Source organism: Macaca mulatta, chromosome 16 (assembly GCF_049350105.2).
Source record: "Macaca mulatta isolate MMU2019108-1 chromosome 16, T2T-MMU8v2.0, whole genome shotgun sequence".
Classification (NCBI taxonomy): domain Eukaryota; kingdom Metazoa; phylum Chordata; class Mammalia; order Primates; family Cercopithecidae; genus Macaca; species Macaca mulatta.
The window spans coordinates 19,987,165-20,008,313 of record NC_133421.1 but is presented as its reverse complement, the minus strand read 5'-3'; the positions used below and the strand labels follow the sequence as shown (position 1 = coordinate 20,008,313).

General features: G+C 51.3%; 1 pseudogene; it reads left to right on the top strand.

Annotated features, from left to right (window-relative positions):
- Positions 1-5,584: 5,584 nt before the first annotated feature.
- On the top strand, positions 5,585-5,980 carry LOC144335698 (coactosin-like protein pseudogene; annotated as a pseudogene).
- Positions 5,981-21,149: the final 15,169 nt, after the last annotated feature.

Genomic DNA, 21,149 nt, shown 5'->3' with positions numbered 1-21,149 from the left:
ATGTTTTGGGGGTAGGACCAACAACACATGGATAAAATGGACAGTATTTAGGTATTTAGAGTTTCAGATTTTCTTTCTGCCAAAGGATCCCTTTTCTTAAAAAAAAAATTATACAAAAGACCAATTAAAAAACTGACCAAAAAACATGTCAACAAGATTGTGTGATTGAAGCTGGGGTTGAGCCTGGGTACCTTGTGTTTTCAGCACCCCTAAACAGCCCTGCTGTTCCAGAGGCACCCTACAGAGCCCCTTGGGTTCAGACGAACAGAACTTGAAACTACAGATCAGAAGGAATAGAAATCTGCGCATCTTTCACACAAGCCGTAACATTCTAAGCTGCATCTTTGCAGCACACTGACATGGGGCTACTTCACACACAGCCAGCAAGTGATTGCACCAGTGCCGGGATTTGTGTCCACCCTGTTATAAGAAGGCAGCTGCTTGCTTGAGGCATGGCGGTGAGGAAACAATGCCACCCGGATCTCACCATTGGCTGTGTGGACTGGCTGTACCATGGGCCAGACGCATGTCTTGGGCAGACACTTTTTAGATGCCAATTTGCCTGTAGACAAAGATGACGCAGAGGTGGCCTCGGGGAGGGTCTGTGTGATGGGTTGAATTTGTCCCCTGAAATTCCTGTGTTGATGTCCTTAGCCCCAGTGCCTGAGAATGTGATCTTATTTGGAGATAGCATCTTACAGAAATAAGCTAAAATCAAAAATGAGTTCAGTAGGGGGTGCCCAATTCAATATGACTGACGTCCTTATAAAAAGGGCAAATTTAGACACAGAGACACGCATAGAGGGAAGACGAGGTAAAGAGACACAGGGAGGCCACCTACATGCCAGGAGAGAGGCCTGGAACAGAGCCTTCCTGGACCGCCCTGGAAAGGGGCCTTCCCTGCCGACACCTTGCTCTTGCTCTTGGACCTACAGCCTGCAGGACTGTGAGACAGCGAGATTCTGTTGCTGAAGCCGCCCAGTCTGTGGTACTTTAAGGGAGCCCTAGCAAACCAACGCAGCCTGGTAGCCCACAGATGGTGAAAAGATGGAAAGAGCAATGGAGACCCAGGCTTCCTGTCTACACCTCCCAAAGTGCGCTACGGGATCCTTTGCTGGGCGTAGGTTTGCAAGATAATTTTGGTGGGGGTGGCGGGTGGGCGAGGGTGCATAATTTCAGTGTACATTATCATGTGTTTATCTTACTGTGTAAATGCTTGTAAGAATAGTTAACCAACTTAAGGTTTATATGCTACTCAAAATACAAGTTTAAATGCTAATAAAAATGGATGCAATGAACATACTGTCTTGCTGTGGTCCAGGGAATCTCGATCTTTCAGAGACTTGCAGCTTTGAGCAGGAGCTGCCCTCTCCTTGCTGCCTACTGCACACCCCCACAACACACACACATGCACACACACATACCTTTGCACACAGCTGGACAGAGGTACACTGTGCTTCATGCCCTCATTAAGGAGGCATGGAAGGGAATGTGTGGCTGTTAGGAAATGAAGACGGCTTAGGCCCCTGGTTTCCTGGGTGTTTGCACAGGCACCCTCTCTGCAGACCGTTCTTTGGTCTCTTTCTCATCTTAGTGAAAGGAGAAGAGAACCCCAGTGGGTACCCGGCTACTTCGGGCCTAAGCCTAGGTCACAAGCTTCCTCAGGAGCCTAGTGAGATGGGGGCACCACTGGTTCTCCCAAACCGAGGGTGCAGTGTTTAGTGGAGTGGTGAGCCCAAGAAGATGATAGACGGGAAGACTCGGTTCATTAGATACAACCAAAATCCATTGAGGAAGGGCAGTCACCAAAGGTTTTATTCTCCAGGAGGAGGGGCTCTTGGGGGCTGTGAGCAGCTGGCAGGAGGACTTTATGGCACATGTGGTTAGGTGATGGCGACCTACAGCTGCACTGGAAACTGGGACCCAGAGTGCCCCAACCTCCTGCTCTGTCTCTCTCTGCCTCCTTCCCTTTCTCCCTCTCTGGCTTCTCTGTCTCTCTTGTCATCTCTTGCCCCTTTCCCCATCTCTCTTTCTCTCTCTCTGCTCTCTCCATCCTCCTCTCCCTCTCAGTCTGTTTCTCCCCATCTCTCTCTACCCGTCTTTTGCTTTCCACCTCTCTCTTCCCTCTCACCATCTCTCTTCTCTCTTTCTCTCTCCCTCTTCCTCTCCCTTCTCACCCTCATTCATGCTTCCTGGCCCCCATCCTACACTGCTGCTAAGGCAATGCCAAGGCTGCTATCCTGTTACAGTGTCCCCACTTCCAGCATCTACACATCAGAAGATGTCACCGTCATTAGTCATTAGGGAAATGCAAATCAAAACCACAATGAGTTATCATTTAAAACTCATTAGGGGCCGGGCGCGGTGGCTCAAGCCTGTAATCCCAGCACTTTGGGAGGCCGAGACGGGCGGATCACAAGGTCAGGAGATCGAGACCATCCTGGCTAACACGGTGAAACCCCGTCTCTACTAAAAAATACAAAAAACTAGCCGGGCGAGGTGGCGGGCGCCTGTAGTCCCGGCTACTCGGGAGGCTGAGGCAGGAGAATGGCGGGAACCCGGGAGGCAGAGCTTGCAGTGAGCTGAGATCTGGCCACAGCACTCCAGCCTGGGTGACAGAGCAAGACTCCGTCTCAAAAAAAAAAAAAAAAACCTCATTAGGATGCTATTATGAAACAAATGGAAAATAGCCAGTGTTGGAGATGTGAAGGAACTGGAACCCTCACGCATTGCTCATGGGAATGTATAATGCAGTGGCCCATGGAATGTATAATGTGGAAAAGTTTGGCAGTTCCTCAAAAAGTCAAACGTAAAACTACCATATGACCCAGTAATTCCACTCCTAAGTAGATGTCCAAAACTCCTGACAGCAGGGTTGCAAACAGGTATTTGAACTCAGGAATGGAAAACCAAACATCATATGTTCTCACTGATATGTGGGAGCTAAGTTGTGAGGATGCAACGGCATAAGAATGATACAATGGACATTGGGGACTTGCGGGGAAGAGTGGGAGGAGGGCGAGGGATAAAAGACAACAAATATGGTGCAGTGTATACTGCTCGGGTGATGGGTGCACCAAAAATCTCGGAAATCACCACTAAAGAACTTACTCATGTAACCAAATACCACCTATGCCCCAATAACTTATCGAAAAATAAAATACTTTTTTTTTTAAAAGCCAGATACTTGTGTCCCAACATCAAGAGCAGCATATTCACAACAGCCAAAAGGTAGAAACAGCCCAATTGTTCATCAACAGATGAATAAATGAGCAACATATATTATATGTGCACAGGGGGATACTATTCAGTTATTAAAATGAATGGAATACTTACACATCCTACAAATATGGATGAACTTTCAAGATTTGCAACTCAAATCTAATGAATAAATAGGACCAAACATAGTGGCTAATGCCCATAATGCCAGGACTTTGGGAGGCTGAGGTAGGAGGATCACTTGAGCCCCGCAGTTTGAGATCAGCCTGGGCAACATAGCAAGATCCCATCCATACAAAAAAGAATTGTTTAAATGCCGGGCATGGTGGTGTGGGCCTGTATCCTCAGCTACTGGCAGGGCAGTGGAGGGAGTCTTGCTTGGGCTCAGGAGGTTGAGGCTGCAGTGAGCTAAGATACCACCACTGCAATCCAACATGGGGAAGAGAGTAAGATCCCTCTCTAAACATAAAAATTATTAAAATAACACATAAAATGGCTGGGCACAGTGGCTCACACCTGTAATCTCAGCACTTTGGGAGGCTGAAGCAGGTGGATCACAAGGTCAAGAAATCAAGACCATCCTGGCCAGCATGGTGAAACTCTGTCTCTACTAAAAATACAAAAATTAGCTGGGTGTGGTGGCTCACACCTGTAGCCCTAGCAACTCAGGAGGCTCAGGCAGGAGAATCGCTTGAACCTGGGAGGCAGAGGTTGTAGTGAGCTGAGATCATGCCACTGCACTCCAGCCTGGCAACAGAGCAAGACTCTGTCTCAAATAAAAACAAAAACAAGTAAGTGTGTGTCTGTGCCCATGCCTTCGAGCATGTGCATGTCAGCATGCATAGCTGTGTGTTGTGTCTGGCTGAGCAGGCACACATGCATGCATTTTTAGTGTTGGATGCCGGGGCAGTCAGGGTTTGAGTCACTCACAGTCAGCACCCACTCCTCACTTCCTCATGCCGGGTTCCTACAATTCCCCACAAGAAGCATGTAGGGCCCAAGCACCCCCTGCCCCCTTTGAACCCTAAGCACAGGCACGAGAGGGTGAGGGTGGCCGACTGCAGGGCCCAGGCTTGGAGGACCCTGGAGCCGACTCCTGGTGCACGTGCCACAACTACCAGCCTGCCCTGGCCTGGCTCCTAAGAAACACTTGCCCTTGGCCAGCTGGAGAGCTGTTGATTTGGGACACAGCCCCACAGCCATCACCACTTTATCCCACCCCCAAATACTTCCTAAGGCCATTTGTTAAGGAGACGGCACAGGCAGCCTGCTCTGATGGCTTCCTAGACACAGTCTCCGGGGACAGGAAGCCCATCTGGCCTCCTTCCTATAAGGTGGCTGGGGAGGCTGGGGGTGGGCATTGGGGATGAAGGATAGATTGGGGCAGTTTGGGCATGTTGGGGTGATCAGACTCAACGCCAGGCTGTGGAAGCTGCAAAGTCCGGTGGAGTCAAAGGAATGAGAAATAACAAGAGAGAAAGTGGGACCATGGGGCCAACGCTAGTATGGAGGCTGCGAAGGCCTCAAGCTCTGGGAGCCCAGGCTATTTATTGGTGTTCAAACAAACAGGTGGTGAGGATGTGGGGGTTTAAAGGAAGCAATGTATCAAGTGAGTGAGCTACAGCTGTGATGGTGCAGCATATTCTTTGAAATATGCTTGAGATAATGGGAATGCTAGAAGTAAGGAGCCAGCAAGTCTAGCAGACATGCAAACCCTACCTCAGCTTCTCTCCCAACACTCAGCTTTTCTCCCAACAGGGCCGAGTAAGCAGCAGGAAGTTTCAGAGCCTTAGGACCAGAGGGGCCCCAGTGCCCCTTGGTCAGGATGCTGAGCCCAGAGAGGGCAAGATCCTGACTTGAGGTCACAGAGCAGCAATCCCTGGCAGAACTAGCATTCCTTTTGGAGAAATTCAGAATGTATGGTCCCAGGAGTCATTCATTTACTCATGCATTCATTTGGCAATTACGTATTGAGCATCTACTATATGCCAGATCCACTTCTAGCCCCAGCATACAGCAGTGGACAAGACAAACGAATCCCCACCTCAAGGAGCTGATGCTCTGGTCACAGAGACAGAAAACAAGTGAAGAAGATCACATCACATGATGCTAAAGGCTAGCAAATAAAATTACACCACATGAAAGGCTGGAGTCACTCTGTCCAAATGGTGGCCACTAGCCCCATGTGGCTATTTGAGTTTCAAGCAATTAGAGTAATTGAAAATTAAGAGTTTAGCAGAGCTGCAGCCACGCTTGGAGCTTGCAGACACCAGGTCACTATCACCACTACCACGCTCCCATCCCCGCCATGGCCAGGGGCATGCTTGGTCCCCCCTGGCAGTGTCTCCACTGCAGCACCGTGGTGATGGCCACCAAGATTGACAAAGAGGCTTGCCGGGAGGCCTACAACCTAGCACAAGACGACAGATTGGCCGTCATCTGGGTGACTTTTAAATATGATGGCTCCATCATCGTCCCTGTCAGGCAAGGAGCAGAATACCAGCACTTCATCCTGCAGCGTACAGACGAGGTCTGGTTGCTTGCCTTCGTGTGTGTCACCACAGGGGATGCCATGAGCAGGAGGTCCATGTTTGCCCTCATCAGGTAGATTGGCAAGAACGTCAAGACCCCAGTGAAGGAGATCATACAGGATTTTGCTAAGGAGTTTGTGATCAGTGATCAGAAGGAGGTGGAGGGAGATTTAATGGAGAGGAAACTGAAGAAGACTGAGGGAGCCAATCGTGATGCCCAGGTGGAGTAACCCCAGCTTCCCCACTGCCCCTTGCCAAAGTCATCTGCCTGCTCCCCAGGGGAGGGGACCTCCGGCCTCAGCTACCAACCCACCAGCCCAACAGGGAGAAAAGAAGCCATGAGAGGCACCATCCGCCACCCTGTGTCCACAGCCCCCATCTTCCTGCTTCCCTTACAACACTGCTGTGTCCTATCTCATGAAGCTCATGGAACCCCTTTCTTTGATCTTTTCTTTTCTCACCCTTTCTTTTGTTCTAAAGAAAAATCATTTTGATGCAAGGTCCTGCCTGTCATCAGATCCGAGGTGCCTCCTGCAGTAATCCCTTTTTCTAGCATTTCTCTTATATGTAAAGAGGCTGCCTAGTGGGATCTGCGTGACCTCATGTTGCTTCCGGAGCCTGGGTTTGTTTTGCCATCTCAGTTTTTTTTGGTCCCCCTTCCTGTTTACCACTGAGGGGCAGCTGGGCCAGAAGTGACACCCAGTGACTACAGCCTTCAAAAGCACACAAGTCCATTCCTGTAGTCAGGCCCAGACCTCCTGGAATCTGCCCCGGGCTTCCTCATCCCACCTTCATCCAGAGTTGCCTAAGTTGCATCTCCGGCAAAGGCAGGATTGCTCAGTGGTAAGAAGGTTACGTCTGGCTCTGACCGAATAAGAGATAAAATTTGCCTTAAAATTCGCCTGGCTGGGTGGATCACCTGAGGTCAGGAGTTCAAGACCAGCCTGACCAACATGGTGAAATCCCGTCTCTACTAAAAATACAAAAATTAGCGGGACGTGGTGGCAGGTGCCTGTAATCCTAGCCACTCAGGAGGCTGAGGCAGGAGAACTGCTAGAACCCAAGAGGCAGATGTTGCAGTGAGCAGAGATTGCAGCATTGCATTCCAGCCTGGGGGACAGAGAGAGACTCTGTCTGAAGAAAAAAAAAAAAAACTTGCCTGGCAGTGGCTTTGCTGCATGGTCTGAAATGACCCATTTCCACCCTCTTGACTGAAATTTCCTAGTGACACAGAGAAGGGCAAAGGTCTGAGCCCAGATTTGACAGAGGGAGTACTTCAGGGTTCACTTCAGGGGCTCCCAAAGCAATGAGGGTGTTACGGAGAGAAGCCCAGGGTGGGGACTGGGAGTTTAAGGAGAGCTGGGAACTGATCACTTAGGTTCAGGAAGCTTCTGTAAAAGCAGCAAGGATGGTTTGGGCCAGAGTGCTACTCTGCCTGTGGTGCTGGCTGTTAGCAAAGCCCTGGACTCACGGCACCGCTAAAGCCCATGGCTTCAATCCTACACCTGCACCACACATTCAAAAGGATCATTTTGATTTTTGTTGTTTGTTTTTGTTTTTGTTTTTTGAGACGGAGTTTCACTGTTGTTGCCCAGGCTGGAATGCAATGGTGCTATCTCAGCTCACTGCAACCTCCTTCTCCCAGGTCTAAGCCATTCTCGTGCCTCAGATTCCCGAGTAGCTGGGATTACAGGCATGTACCACCATTCCCAGCTAATTTTTGTATTTTTAGTAGTGACGGGGTTTCTCCATGTTGGTCAGGCTAGTCTCAAACTCCTGACCTCATGATCCACCCACTTCAACCTCCCAAAGTGCTGGGATTACAGGCATGAGCCACCACACCCGGCCTGTTTTGTTTTTAAAGAAAGATGAGATTGTCCTGTTTCTTCAGGAGAACATTTTATCTAGCTCTTTTTCTTTTTTTGCTTGATCATTTCATTTTGGAAAAGAAATCTGTACTGTATTGGGATTGCAAAGAACATCTCTGCATTCAAGCAGTTTACAGAAATTTTGTTTTTCAGAAAAAAGAAGAAAATTAAGAGTTCAGTTCTTCCATCACAACAGCCACATTTCAGGGGCTCATTAGCGGCACGGGGTGGCTGCTGTGTTTGACAGCGAATGGGGAGCATTTCCATCACAGAAGGAACCACCGGACAGGGCTGGTGTGGGGAGTGGATGGGGGGCTGGGGGCTGGATGGCCGAGGACAGCGACATCTGGACTGTCCTGCTTAGAAGGGGTGGCCACATGGTGACATACCAGGAGGAGGGGACAGAAGGTGCAATGTTGGCCAGATGGGGATGTGCTTGGTGTGTTCAAGGGACAGAAAGGACAGAGGGAGCGAGGGGAGAGGAGAGCGAGGTGGGGTTGGGGAGGTCAGCGGGGGCCTCTGGGGCCTGGGTAAGGAGTTTCTGCTTTATGTGGAGGGCGTCAGGAAGCCATGGAGAGAGGGGTTAAGCAGGGGAGTGGCATGGTTTTAACAATATATGGAGAATGGATTTGTGGGGGCAAGAGTGGAAGGAAGGAGCCCTAGGGAGGAGGCTATTGTGTCACAGAGAGGAAGGTGACTGAGACTAGATGATACGAGGGGTGGGGAACAGCCATAGCCCAAGCCTTAGGGTTCTGGATCCAGCTGTGCCTGAAGTTGATCCCCCCTCTCCTTCCTTCTTCCTCTTGGTTACTGGGCACCAACTAGAACACCCTTCATTACTACTATCCACCTATCCCCTCCCTCACAAAACCCCCGACTATCTTGCCTCCTATCTCTGTGCAGAGCACTCAGACAGAACCTAGGCTTCCCTCAGTGCCCTGGGTCCAGTTTGTTTTGCAGAACTTTGCCCCTCTGACTGCATCCCAGCCCTGTCTAGTTACCTTGGGGTCCTGGGAAGAAGCCTTAGGCCACCTGGTGTTTCATTGACTTTCCCCACCAGGATGCTTTCCTGGAGCTGTGAGCAGGAGGCAGGAGGAACCAGCTGGCTCTGGGTCTGGGGGGTCAGCGTGACTAAAAGAGAAGGCTCAGCTTCAGTTGCAACTGGAGGGACTTTGGTTTTGTCTTAGGAAGAACTTCCCCTCTATAAAAGGGCCAATGCCATCCTCGTTCATTTGCAGTGGAGGGGATCTCTTAGGGTACTAAGAATAAGGTGGAAAACCTGCTCCCTAGGGTGGGCACCGAGAGGCCAGCTCTGCTCCTCAAACGCTGGGCGTTCATTCCCCCTCAGGACCTTTGCAGCTGCAGTTCCCTCTGCTTAACCCCAGGTGTCTCCTCCATCTCGCTCCAAAGTCTCCTCCTGAGCGGTGACGCAGATTGCCTGATGAGCACGGCTTCCTCCTCAGAAGCACCTTGTTTTGTCTCCTGTACTAGAATGCCAGCTCCACAAGGGCAGGGCGGCTGTTGATCTTGCTTCTCTCTGTCCCCTCCTGTCTGACGCTGTGCCTGGCACATGGTGGACGTTCCCAGGAGGTTTCTGGAATGAGCAGATGTCTGGGGTCAGTGTGGGCAGGTGCCTGCCAGGCCCCAGTGGGCTCAGACTCACCCTCTCACTGCACCCTCTTAATGGGGATCAGGACTTTGAGGCTTGGAGAGGTGAGGTCACTCACCCAAATGGCACAGCCTGTATGTGGTGGCCCTGGTCTGGAGAGGCCTGGAGGGGACTTGGGATGGTTGGAGGCTGGGCCAGGGCCTGGAGACACACTGCCTTTCCACATGACAGCTCTCCATCCATCCACAGGCCCTGCTTCCCCTGCCAAGTCCCATCTGGGGCTTCCCTGGCCACCTTAGGTCCTCAGATACAATTGCACTACAGGGCACTGGCCTGTGGCACAGAGCAGCAGGCCCTGCAGCCCAGATTCACACAGCAAGTGAATGAGGAGGCATAGCTGAAAACCATGCATGTGGTGGCCTCAGCCGGGCCACACTGAGTAGACCCAGCTTTGGTAAGCACGTGGCTCCACCCATCACTGGGCTGGCAGCCCTTCCTCCTGAGTGCACCTGCTACACCCGGGGCTTACACCAGCTCTAGGGACTGGGTCCGCCTCTCCAAATAATGCAGCTCATTGTCAGCGATGGGGCAGGATTCCTTCCCGATGGCCACACCCGGAGGGGTATCTGTCCAGATGGACAAGGGCAGCTGAGTGAGGCGCCTGAGGAAAGCTGAGCCCCTCCACCCTGTGATGGATCCTACCTATGTCCACCCTATCCTGCCTGACTGCTTCGGCTCACTCTGTCTGTCCCCGCCACTCTGGAGCCACACTCTTGCAGCTGTGCAGCTCCTTCCAACTGCATGGACTTCCCTGAGCCACTCCCCCTGCCTAGAAAGCTCTTTGCCCGTTGTTTCCATTTCTGCCAGGTCTTGGTTACGTGGTCTTGGTTGGAGGACAGTCTCTCTGACTGATACCCCTGCAAGTGGGACCCTCTCCCTGTGGCCTCTACGCTCAAAATGCTCATTCTCACCTGCCTCAAGGTCTTTGCACTTACCATGCCCCAACACAAGCTAAAGTTTCCAGACCACCCCCTCCGAGCCACCTCCCCACTTCCCCAAACAAGCTCCTCTGTCCTTGCCTTGCAGGGCAGTTATGGTTGCCTTTGCATGTGGAGTTGGTTCCCCCTATGGCACAGCCCTGCCTGTAAGTTGGGGAATCCAGCCATTGAGGAGTGCTTGCCAAAAGAGTGAACGAGCCGTCAACAGTGATTCAGAAAGGGTCCTGGGTCCACAGTTGTCCCCCAACACAGTGTGTGACCTGCGCCATCTCCTCTGTCCACTGTGGTAGTTGGTCCCCAAGATCCCCAAGGGCCCTGCTGGCCCTCACCTTTGAAGCTGTGGGACACAATTATCAAGGGAGACCCGCTTCCTACACTCCCAGAGCTGAGAGCCCAAACAAGCTTTTTTTTTTTTTTTTTTTTTTTTGAGGTGGAGTCTCACTCTGTTGCCCAGGCTGGAGTGCAGTGGTGCGATCTCAGCTCACTGCAAGCTCCACCTCCCAGGTTCACGCCATTCTTCTGCCTCAGCCTCCCAAGTACCTGGGACTACAAGCGCCTGCCACTATGCCTGGATAATTTTTTTGTATTTTTAGTAGAGACAGGGTTTCACCGAGTTCGCCAGGATGGTCTCGATCTCCTGACCTGGTGATCAGCCCACTCGGTCTTCCAAAGCACTGGGATTACAGGTGTGAGCCACCGCACCTGGCCAACAAGCTCTTAAATCAATCAGCAACATCACCTTCCAAGTGAAGAAAGCAGGACCTCTGATCTAGACACAAGGACAGGGCAGAGGAGGCTGCAAACGCCCCTGAGTGAGCTGGTTAGGAAGGTCACTAGTTGCCTGGACCTGGAAGTTGAGAAACCCGAAGAGAAAAGCAGGGAATCTCAGCTGGAAGATGGGGACATCAACTCAGACCCTTCTCTTTGGAAACTCAACCTGGTGAGGGAGAGTGGATACATCAAGACTCCTTACACCACCAAAATCAACTCTGGCTAAGTCCAGCCAAGGCAAAGCAAGCAAGGAATGTGCCGGGAGGTTATAGGTTAGCTCATAGAACCAAAAGAAGAAGTAAAAAACCACATACTGGAAAGGACTGGTTTGGATATGAAATTTAGGTAGCCGAACTAATGGGAAGCCCTTGGATGAATGAATTCCCTCTGCTTCCATCCTCAAGTCACTCTACTCAAGATCCAAATTTCCTTAATATATAAAGAGTTCCTATCAGTCAATAAGACAAATAAAACTGCAATAGAAAAAATGAAATGGAAAAAACGCCCAAGAGTATAGACATGAACAGATAGTTTACAGAGCAGGAAGTAGAAATGGCTCTTGAGCTTATAAACAATGTTTAGCCTTATTTATAACCAGAGAAGTGCAAATGGAAACTATAGTTCAAGACCATTTTTCACGTATCACATTGGCAATTATCTAAAACTGTGATAAAACCGTGTTGGCGTGGGTGTGGGAGACACGCTCTCTTGTACATTACTCGTGGGAGTATAAACTGGTACAGCCACTATCAACATTTTTTTTTAATGCACATACCTTTTGATCTGAAAACTTACTCCTAGAGATTTACAAGGACACTTGCAAATGTGCTGATGGCCTTAGTACAGGGATATTTATTGTGGTATGTTTTTCTTGTAATAGCAAGATTGGAAAGAATCTAAATAGCTGTCAGTAGAGGTTGGTGAGCTCTATAATAATGTAGCCACTCAGTGAACTCTGCAACTGTGAAAAAGAAGAATGACATAGCTTTACATACTGCAGCCTGGAATGATCTTCCAGATAGACTATCCCATGAAAAATCATGGTGCATGCATATTTGTGAAAGCCTCCATTTCTGGTCTCTGAATTCAGAACGCTCACCTTTGTCTTGTGTCCACTCTCCACTGGCAGGTCACAGAAGCATGACCCCTCGTACCTTCCCATGCGTCCCTTTCCTGGCCTGAGTGGCCTTGGTTTCCAACTGTCCACACCTATGACTCTTTGCAGCAAGACTGTCATCAAGCTATTGGAGTCCTTTGGCCCTTTCTGCAAAGAGCTGGAACTGTCCCCCTGCCACATGATGGCCCTTCACTAATGACTGACACATGTATCCGTTGGTCAGGCTGGGAAACAGAGATGTGACTCCACTCCACAGTCCCTCTGAAGGAACTGCTTCTGTAGGATTTTGCCTGGGGTCACAGTCTTGCATGGCTTCTCCCCTCTCTGTCTTCAACCCCTGTTCCCTTACCGCTCTCCTTGGGTGCCTGTCCTTCATCAGTCACTGCCATACAAATCAGGCTCTGCTTCTGGGGAACGTGACCGAGATAGCTGCTTCCTTACCCTGCTCCTTACTTTTTGCAAGTAGGTTGTGCCTGCATATGCAAGTGTATGATACAACATGGGCACTGTGGTTCTTCCTGTTTCAAAGGTGAGGGACCTAGAGCTCCACGGCTTGCCTTAGGTCCCAGGTAGGAAGTGGCAAGCGACTTTGAAGCCAGGTAGTCTGGCTCCAAGGCCAAACTCACATCCACTGTTATACTGAAAATAGCCTAGAGAAGGAAAGCTCCAAGTGCAAGGAAAATCTGCATTCTCAAAGCAGGCCAAGCAGGGAAGACCATTTATTTTCCCAAAAGATTCTTTTCTGTGGTCTTCCCTTCATAAACACACATTCCACTGTCAGATGCAAATCCTAGAGCTAGAAATGGGACATTCAAGGTAGGCAGAGCTCCTGGGAACAGCACGTTTGCAGAGATGGGAAGGGAACCTCCCACTGGTTTGGTTTCTCCATGGCTACGGGCAAAGCCTGCCTGCTCTGCATCCGGGGATCTTGGTCAGGTGTTGGAATCGGTGGGTGGATTTCCGGTATATTTGCACTGTGTCCTAGAGAGCCTCTATGCATTTCAACTCCGATTTGCCTTCACCATCTACCTGCAGCCCACAACCGCAGGACCCCGCCCCTGGCCCTGAATCTTCCGTGTCCTGGTGCCAAGCAGGTGAGTCAGCCCAGGAGGAGGAATGGCTCCTGTAAGCCAAGCCCATGCTCGTGTGAAGAGCAACAACTTTCCTATGCAAGGAGGTGCCTGAACACCCCCTGATGATCAAGCCTGAGCCCCCTCACCTCCCCGAAGTGTGGTGGAGGAAAGACAGGCTGGAAAGAGGTGGCAGTCTTTGCCCGCTGTGGTTGACTTTCTCACTCATGCCAAGTTTTACATAAGCTGGGGACCAAGTGCTTCAAGGCCAGAGGTCTCGGTGGGCCCAGGGCCTTGGAGGGGCCTGCATGACCAAAGGGTCCAAGGCTTAGGCCCTGGCTCTGCATAGGAAATCTTGGGAAGGTTGGAAGCCCACAGCCCCTACCGAGGAAGGAGTCGTGGGGCAGACCTTTTGCACAAATCCCGCCTGTGCTCCTTGACTTCCCCTCACTACCAGGGCCACAGTGACCAGGCAGGCAGGAACCTCCGTCCATTCATGGGATCAGCATCCTGGGAGGGCTCTGGCCTGAGTGAGCTGCTGCAGGAGACCCTCATGCTGAATGGTCGGCCACTTGGCACCCTTTTCTCTGTGGGGCAGGAATGACATTTGAGAGCCACCAAAGATGGGCAGGAAAAACAAAGGCCACCTTCAGAGGAAGCTGAAGGTAGAAGGAGATGCAGAGAAAGTGGGAGAAACTCAGCTGTGCTTTTGGGGGCCCTGCAGGGACATAAGCTCCTGAACGGGCGAGAGACTGGGTCCCCTGAACTTTGACACTCTGTTCTCCTCCAGGCCTGGCCAGCCCTGTGGCTCCTTGGAGGAATCTGGGTGCCTCCTGTCCTGACTATCTGACAAGCCCCAGGTGAGAAGGCCTGAGTTCACCTGTGCTGCCACTTGTAACCTGATGGCCTCGGCACCCTCACAGGGTTCGAATAGTTGTCCTTTCCACCTGTTTCCCAGATTTTCCATACCACCCAGAGGCTCATATTCGACACCACAGCCTACAAGTCAACCAGGGCCTTTGGCCATATGTACTGATGATGAGAATCACTAGACTGTAAGCTGCAAAAGGGCAAGGACGGTGTTTTGTTCCCCGCTACCCCCTGCACCTGAGGCCTAGCAAGGATTGCTGCTCGGATGAAGGAGAGTGAGTGTTTGTGGAACTCTTTGCAAAAGCCATGGGAAGACCTTCCTGTGCCTTCTCAGGTTCAGTTCTCAGACAGCCCCCGCCTTTCCAGATGAGGAAACAGAGAAAGGAGAATAAAATTGTCCAGGGTTACAGGAAAGCAGTGAGGCTGGGATTTGAACCCCAGCCTGTTGGACTCAACACTTCCTCTGAAAAGATGGGAAAAGTGGGCTGCCTCCTTCTGGCTTCGGGAACTGGCAGAGAGGAGCAGAGCTGGGCTGGACACGTTACCTCCCCAGCTCTGCAGCACCCATGGGTTCCCAGGGTCCTCTTCCTCCGTTTGGCCCTTTTCTTCTCCGGACCCTCCAACCTTCGAGGACTGGACTCCTAGCAGGGAGCACAGAGCAGAGAACAGAGGAAGCCCATCTGAGGAGAGCATTCTGGAGCAGATGGGGCACACAGAGAGCCCCCAAACCTGAGCCTCACCTGGAGAGTGGCTCCCTGCAAGCTGAGCCAGGGCCCTGGGACACTGACTGAGGGCAGAGCATGCCTCTCCGATTTGCTGGGCAGGAGGCTAATTGGGCTAAATGGGTTTTGTTGATGGTGACTCTTTGTTCCCCCATGGCGGCTCCATCTGAGGAGTGTTTTGGAGGCTGTTCATTCTCCCTGCTTCCCCTGCTGCTGCCCCAGAGGCAAGGAGAGCAGCCTCCCAGTGGCCTGCTGGTTTGTAAAAGAGTCAGGTGTGGGAGGTTGCATCACATGCTCCTCTGGACTCATGGTCTGCATGGACATATGACAAGTGTGGCTGTAGGTCGATGAGCCGTGTGCGGCTTGGTAATGGACAGTGGATGGGCCAGCGGGAGCAGCAGGTGACTCGGGCCCCAGGGATGAACATGGGGGAGCTGGGTCTGATATAGGCAGGAAGGAGACGTCAGCAGCAGTAGCCCCGGAGTTGGGGGGAGCCAGAGACAAGGCAGAGATGCCTGGATGATCTGTTCTGCAGAAATAACAACCACAAATCCAGGGCTGGACCTGGCTGTGACCTGGCCTGGCCAGGGGTGGTGAGCAGCAGGTGTGCTGATTGCACTTAGGAAGGGCATCGGGGTGGGGTGCAGTGGCTCACACCTGTAATCCCAGCACTTAGGAGGCTGAGGTGGGTGGATCACGAGATCAAGAGTTCCAGACCAGCCTGGCCAACATAGTGAAACGCTGTCTCTACTAAAAATACAAAAATTAGCCTGGTGTGGTGGCATGTGCCTGTAGTCCCAGCTACTCGGGAGGCTGAGGCAGGAGAATCGCTTGAACCCGGGAGGCAGAAGTTGCAGTGAACTGAGACTGCGCCATTGCACTCTAGCCTGGGCAACAGAGCAAGACTCCATCTCAAAAAAAAAAAAAAAAAAAGAAAAAAAATGGGCATCATGGCTTCATGGCTGGGCACGGTGGCTCACATCTGTAATCCCAGTACTTTGGGAGGCTGAGGCAGGAGAATTGCTTGTACCTGGAGGCAGAGGTTGCAGTGATCCCACCTTTGCACTACAGCTAGGGCAATAAGACCGAAACTCCATCTAAAAAAAAAAGGAGGACATCAGTGTCAAACCACAGTCCCCAGGCTCTGCACCTGAGGCTGCTGCGAGAGGAAAGCAACAGGGGCTCAGGCATGTCGAGGAGGTAGGTGGACACATGGAGGTGGGGTTCCAGGAAGGGGCTGTGAACACAGCAGGTCTTGGAGCTTTCTCCTTCAGGGGCAGGGGCAGGAAGATGGCCATCTGGCTTCACCACAAAGGGCCCAAGAGTATGGCATGGAGGGAGAGGCAGATCTAGAGAGAACGCTGGCTGGTCTGTGGAGGGAGGTGGAGGAACAGGTTGAAGAGGGAAGAATTCCTAAGACAAACCCTGAAATGACAAAGGAAAAGAATGACAAATCTGATTACACAAACATGAGCAAGTTCCAAAGACCAATCACAAAAACAATCACAAAGTCCCCACCAACTCGGCTGAAAGTAAAACAATTAGCTGAGAAGAAATATTTGTCACCTGCAGACCATGGCAGACAGAGGATTTTATTTTAAAGCACGCTACAAATCACTAACAAAAAAGCCCCAAAGAAATAGTAATCTGGAAAAGGACACAAAGAGGGAATGTGAAGAAGAAGTAGTGCCAGCAGCTGCCAAACCCATGGTCCACAAAATCCTGGATCAAACAGGCAGGAGACGACATGACAAGGTGCTACTCTCTTTTTTTTTTTTTTTTTTTTTTTGAGACGGAGTCTCGCTCTGTCACCCAGGCTGGAGTGCTGTGGCCGGATCTCAGCTCACTGCAAGCTCCGCCTCCCGGGTTCCCGCCATTCTCCTGCCTCAGCCTCCCGAGTAGCCGGGACTACAGGTGCCCGCCACCTCGCCCGGCTAGTTTTTTTTTTTTGTATTTTTTAGTAGAGACGGGGTTTCACCGTGTTAGCCAGGATGGTCTCGATCTCCTGACCTCGTGATCCGCCCGTCTCGGCCTCCCAAAGTGCTGGGATTACAGGCTTGAGCCACCGCGCCCGGCCTGACAAGGTGCTACTCTCTGCCCATTGGGTTGGCACAGAGTTAAAAACAAGGACCCGGTATTGCCAAGGGAAAGAGCCCTGTGGGTGAGGGCGTCAACTGGGCAATGCCTGTCAACTTCTAGTGTAATCATGTGTGCTTCCCTTTGATCCAAGAATCCCACTGGGGGGAGTTATTCCTGTAGAAATGTTTGCTCAGGTGTGTGAAGATACCTGCATAAGACTTTTCATCTCAGCATTGTGTGTGATGCTGAGAAACTGTATGTATGGAAAGTATGGAAAACTGTGTGGTGTCTGCAGTGAGTAGACCTATGTGGCCTTCCTGGAAAGAGGCTGTTGAATGAGCAAAGCCAAGTCATACGCTAAGTAGAGCATGATGCCTCCTGTGCATTTAAACAGAAAACTCTCCTATATATTCTCCATGGATTAATAGAGAGGAAAGTAAAGGTTTAGAAAAGGGTGAAAGTACATGTGTCACAATGATGAAAGTCATCGTTGCCGGTGAAGGCAGGGGAGGCAGGGCCTCCTTGTACAGTTGGTCAGGCTGTGTATGGCACAAAGTTACAAAGTTGCCCTGCCACAGGGGAGAGTGGGGTCTGTCCAGCCCGTGCTGCATTCTCCAGTCAGGTGCCTGCAGGGCTGAGTCCACCCAGCGCAGGAGCCTTTTTCTAATTCTCCCAAAGGTATTACACGAGCAGCTGTCTTCCCTGGGGAAAGGACCAAGACTTGGGGGTCAGGGATGTTAGAGGGATGCTCACAGTGTTTGGTTTAAAAAAAAAAAAAAGAAAGGAAAAATTTTTGTCTGGGTGCTGGATCACACCTGTAATCTTAGCACTTTGGGAGGCTGAGGCAGGTGGATCATTTGAGGTCAGGAGTTCAAGACCAACCTGACCAACATGGTGAAACCTTGTCTCTACTAAAAATACAAAAAATAGCCAAGTGTGGTGGCCGGCACCCGTAGTCCCAGCTACTTGGGAGACTGAGGCAGAAAAATCACTTAAACCCAGAAGGCAAAGTCTGCAGTGAGCCAAGATTGTGCCACTGCACTCCAGCCTGGGTGACAAAGCAAAACTCTGTCTTAAAAAAAAAAAAAAAAAAAGAAAAAGAAAAAAAGAAAAACTCTAATGAAGCTCGTCTATCATCACGTACACCCCAAACATGTTTTAGTGTAGGCTTTGTTGCCAGACCTGAGTTTGAACTTCAGCTCCTTGTTCACCAGCTGTGTGACTGAGCAAGTTACTCTCCCTCTGTGAGCCTCAGTCTTCCCATTAGTCATATGGGCTAAAAAGTCTTTGCACTTTTGCCCACTTGGCATCCACACACCTGAGCTTTCCTGAGAAGCATCTGCCCCTGCATGATGGGTCCGTACAGCCTGTGGGGGCTGACTTCATCCCCACTGAGGCCTCAGCACGTGGCAAAGTACGTGGGTGTTTCAAGCAGGTAACACCACAGAGCCCCAGTGAGTGGTTCAAGAAAGGACCTGTGGCCATGTGTGGACCAAGTAGCCCACTTCTGGGACTTCTGCTGCAATAGCAAGAGCAGCTCTTTTCAAGGGGTTGTTAGGAGTGGGGAGGGTTTGAAGGACAACTGCATGGCAACACCTGAGCATGGAAAGACCGAGGCAAAGTGTGGAGAGAGGGGTGGCCAACAATGGCACCTGGGGGCCCGAGTTTGGCTCACTTTCCTATGAACTGGGTCAGGCAGATGCTGTTGGTACCTGGCCATGTCCCCTTGGCCTTCACAGAAGTTACCTGTGGACCTCCCTGGTGGGACCTGCACCTGTGGGAGGCAGGCTGCTAGTGCCAGAAAGTAAGTGCCCCAGAGTGACCCTCGGCCACTGGGTGGGTGAGTGCAGCCAGCCCCAGCTTTCTCGACATCTGGGTGCAGATGGACTGGGGCTTGTGACGCTCCCCAGTAGGACTTAACCCCGGGGCCCACAATGGGCACCTGCTCACCATGGCACCCTTACCTGGCTTCCTTCCTGCCCCTCTACTGCTTCCCCACACCCACTCTTGCTGACTGCCTACTGCATACAAAGTGGCCAGCGCTTTCCGGGACCACCTCCCAAATATGTGACTTTTGGGGAACCCAAGCTAAGATACTGAGCCAACAAATCTCCCTCTCCTTCTCTCTCTCAAAATGAATTTTAGTTGGTTTTCTTACTTGCAACTAAAAGAAACCTGATTTACACGGGGATTCCAGTGGCAACAGCCAGCTTAGGGAAAGCCTGTGAAGACCACCCACTGCGTGGGAAACACGTGTCTTTGTACCAGGTGCATCACAGATGCCCGTGCCCTATGGCTTCCCAGGCCCCAGCTTCTGCCGAGTCAGAAGGACACACAGACAAGCGGAGCCTTTTGAGTGAAAGCCCAGGAGCCACTCCTAATATGGCTGTTGGAGGGGTTTAACCCTCCCCACCATCCCACATCTGCCACAGCTCCTCACACTACCACGGTGATGGCCATTTTTTTGTGTGTGGTGAAGTCCCCTTTTCACAGCCGATTCACGTGCAGGGAGCACCAAGTCTTGCTGTGTATTGTCCCACGCTGACCACAGAACCACTTAGGGACAACCATGGAGGGATGTGCCAAGCACCTCCAGGAACTGTGTTCTAGGATCTGCCAACATGAGGGGTCTATCCCTCCCCAGGTGCCATCAACAGCTGGGAGTGCAGTGGCACTATCATAGCTCACTGCAGCCTCAAACTCCTAGGGAGAAAGCGCTAGGATTACAGGTGTGAGCCACCTCACCTGGCCTGATTTTCACTGTAATTCAACAGAGATTTTGGACCCCCACAGGGAGAGACTGGCCAGAGCGTTCCCCTCTCTTTTCTCCCTATTCCGTGCGGTACTGAGAACTGCCGGGTGCTGCCTGTCCCAACTCTGGCCCTGTGCCGGCAGGTGGAATTCTCCAATTGCCTCAAGCAGACCTGGACCCCAAGGCAGGGTGGCTTTCTCAGTGATGCAGAAGGGTCCTCTTCCCTTGCAATCAAGTCTCTGTGAGTGGGAGCAGGTGGCCCTGTTAGGAAATGGGCTGGGAAGAGTCTTCTCATTTCACTGAGGAACAAAACGGTAGACCTTTGGTGACATCTCTACCACTTAGGAGTTGTATCCAGCTGCAAGTAGTAGAGACCTGGAAAATGGTGGCTTCAATAAAACAGGCTTATTGTCCCAGGTCAAAGAAGTCAGCACCTTCTAGAGCATGTATGGCAGTTCTAGACAGTCATCAGGACCCCATAATTACTCTGTCTTTCTGCTCTGCCATCTTTAGGGTTTGACTTCTACCCTGAAGGTTCCCAAATGGCACCTGGAGTGCCAGCTATCATGTGTATGTTCCAGGCAGGGAAAAGAAGAACAAAGGTTAAAAAGGCACATACTAGGGTTTTTTTCACATGCATTGGCCTTTTTGGAGCCTTTTGTCCTGGCCAGCAGCTTCTGCTTGCTCCTCGCTAGCCATCTGTATTTGCTAGAGAAGTTGGAAAAGGGTGTCTCCCGGCTGCTCACCCAGTCACCCTGAATCAACTCAGAGTCTGTTACTAAGACAGAAGCCGAGCATGGACACTGGGTAGGCACTGAGCAGGCTCTTGCTCGGCATTCAATCCCAGTTTTCCTTTCCCTTGTCTGGGATATTGAGGAACAAGGAGCTCTCTAACTTAGCAGTCGCTCAAAGCAAGTAAGCATGATTTCTGGAACCAAGTTCTTTCCATGGGGGATTCGCTACTGTGACTGGCACTTCTCCTTCATTCTAGATAAGCTGTGAATGCTTGGGAAGGGTGCACAGGCCTTTCCCTAGGAGCGACAGGCACACGTGACAGCCTGTCACCCTCCTGTGCTCTCTGACATAAGGAAACGTTCCATTACCTGGCAGTGTCAGATGGTCTCAAGCTCTGCGGGGGCAGTTTGTTCATGAGTCTTAGGCAGGTTCCAGAAGCAGGCCCCGAGACAAGTATTTCTGTGCAGGGGGTTTATTAAGGAAGCCTCCTGAGGTCATGGCAAGGGAGAGGAGAAGGGGAGCAGGACAGGGAAGGGAAATCATTTGAGCCAGTTGTGATTTCAGGAGAGGCCCAGCCTCAGCCCGACCCTGCAGGGAGCTCCAGACAAGGGAGCCTGGCCCCAAGACTTCTGCCCTGGTCAGGCATTAGCTGAAAACACCTGGGGCAGGGGAGGAGGGATAGACTCCCAGGCATTCCTGCTCTCTGCCTGTGTGGGAGAAGCAGTTCCTTGCAAGTGTGAGCCACAAGTGAAGCGGTGGCCTGCCCCTCCAAACCTGTGGGCGTTACGTGGAATGAGAGACTTGAGAA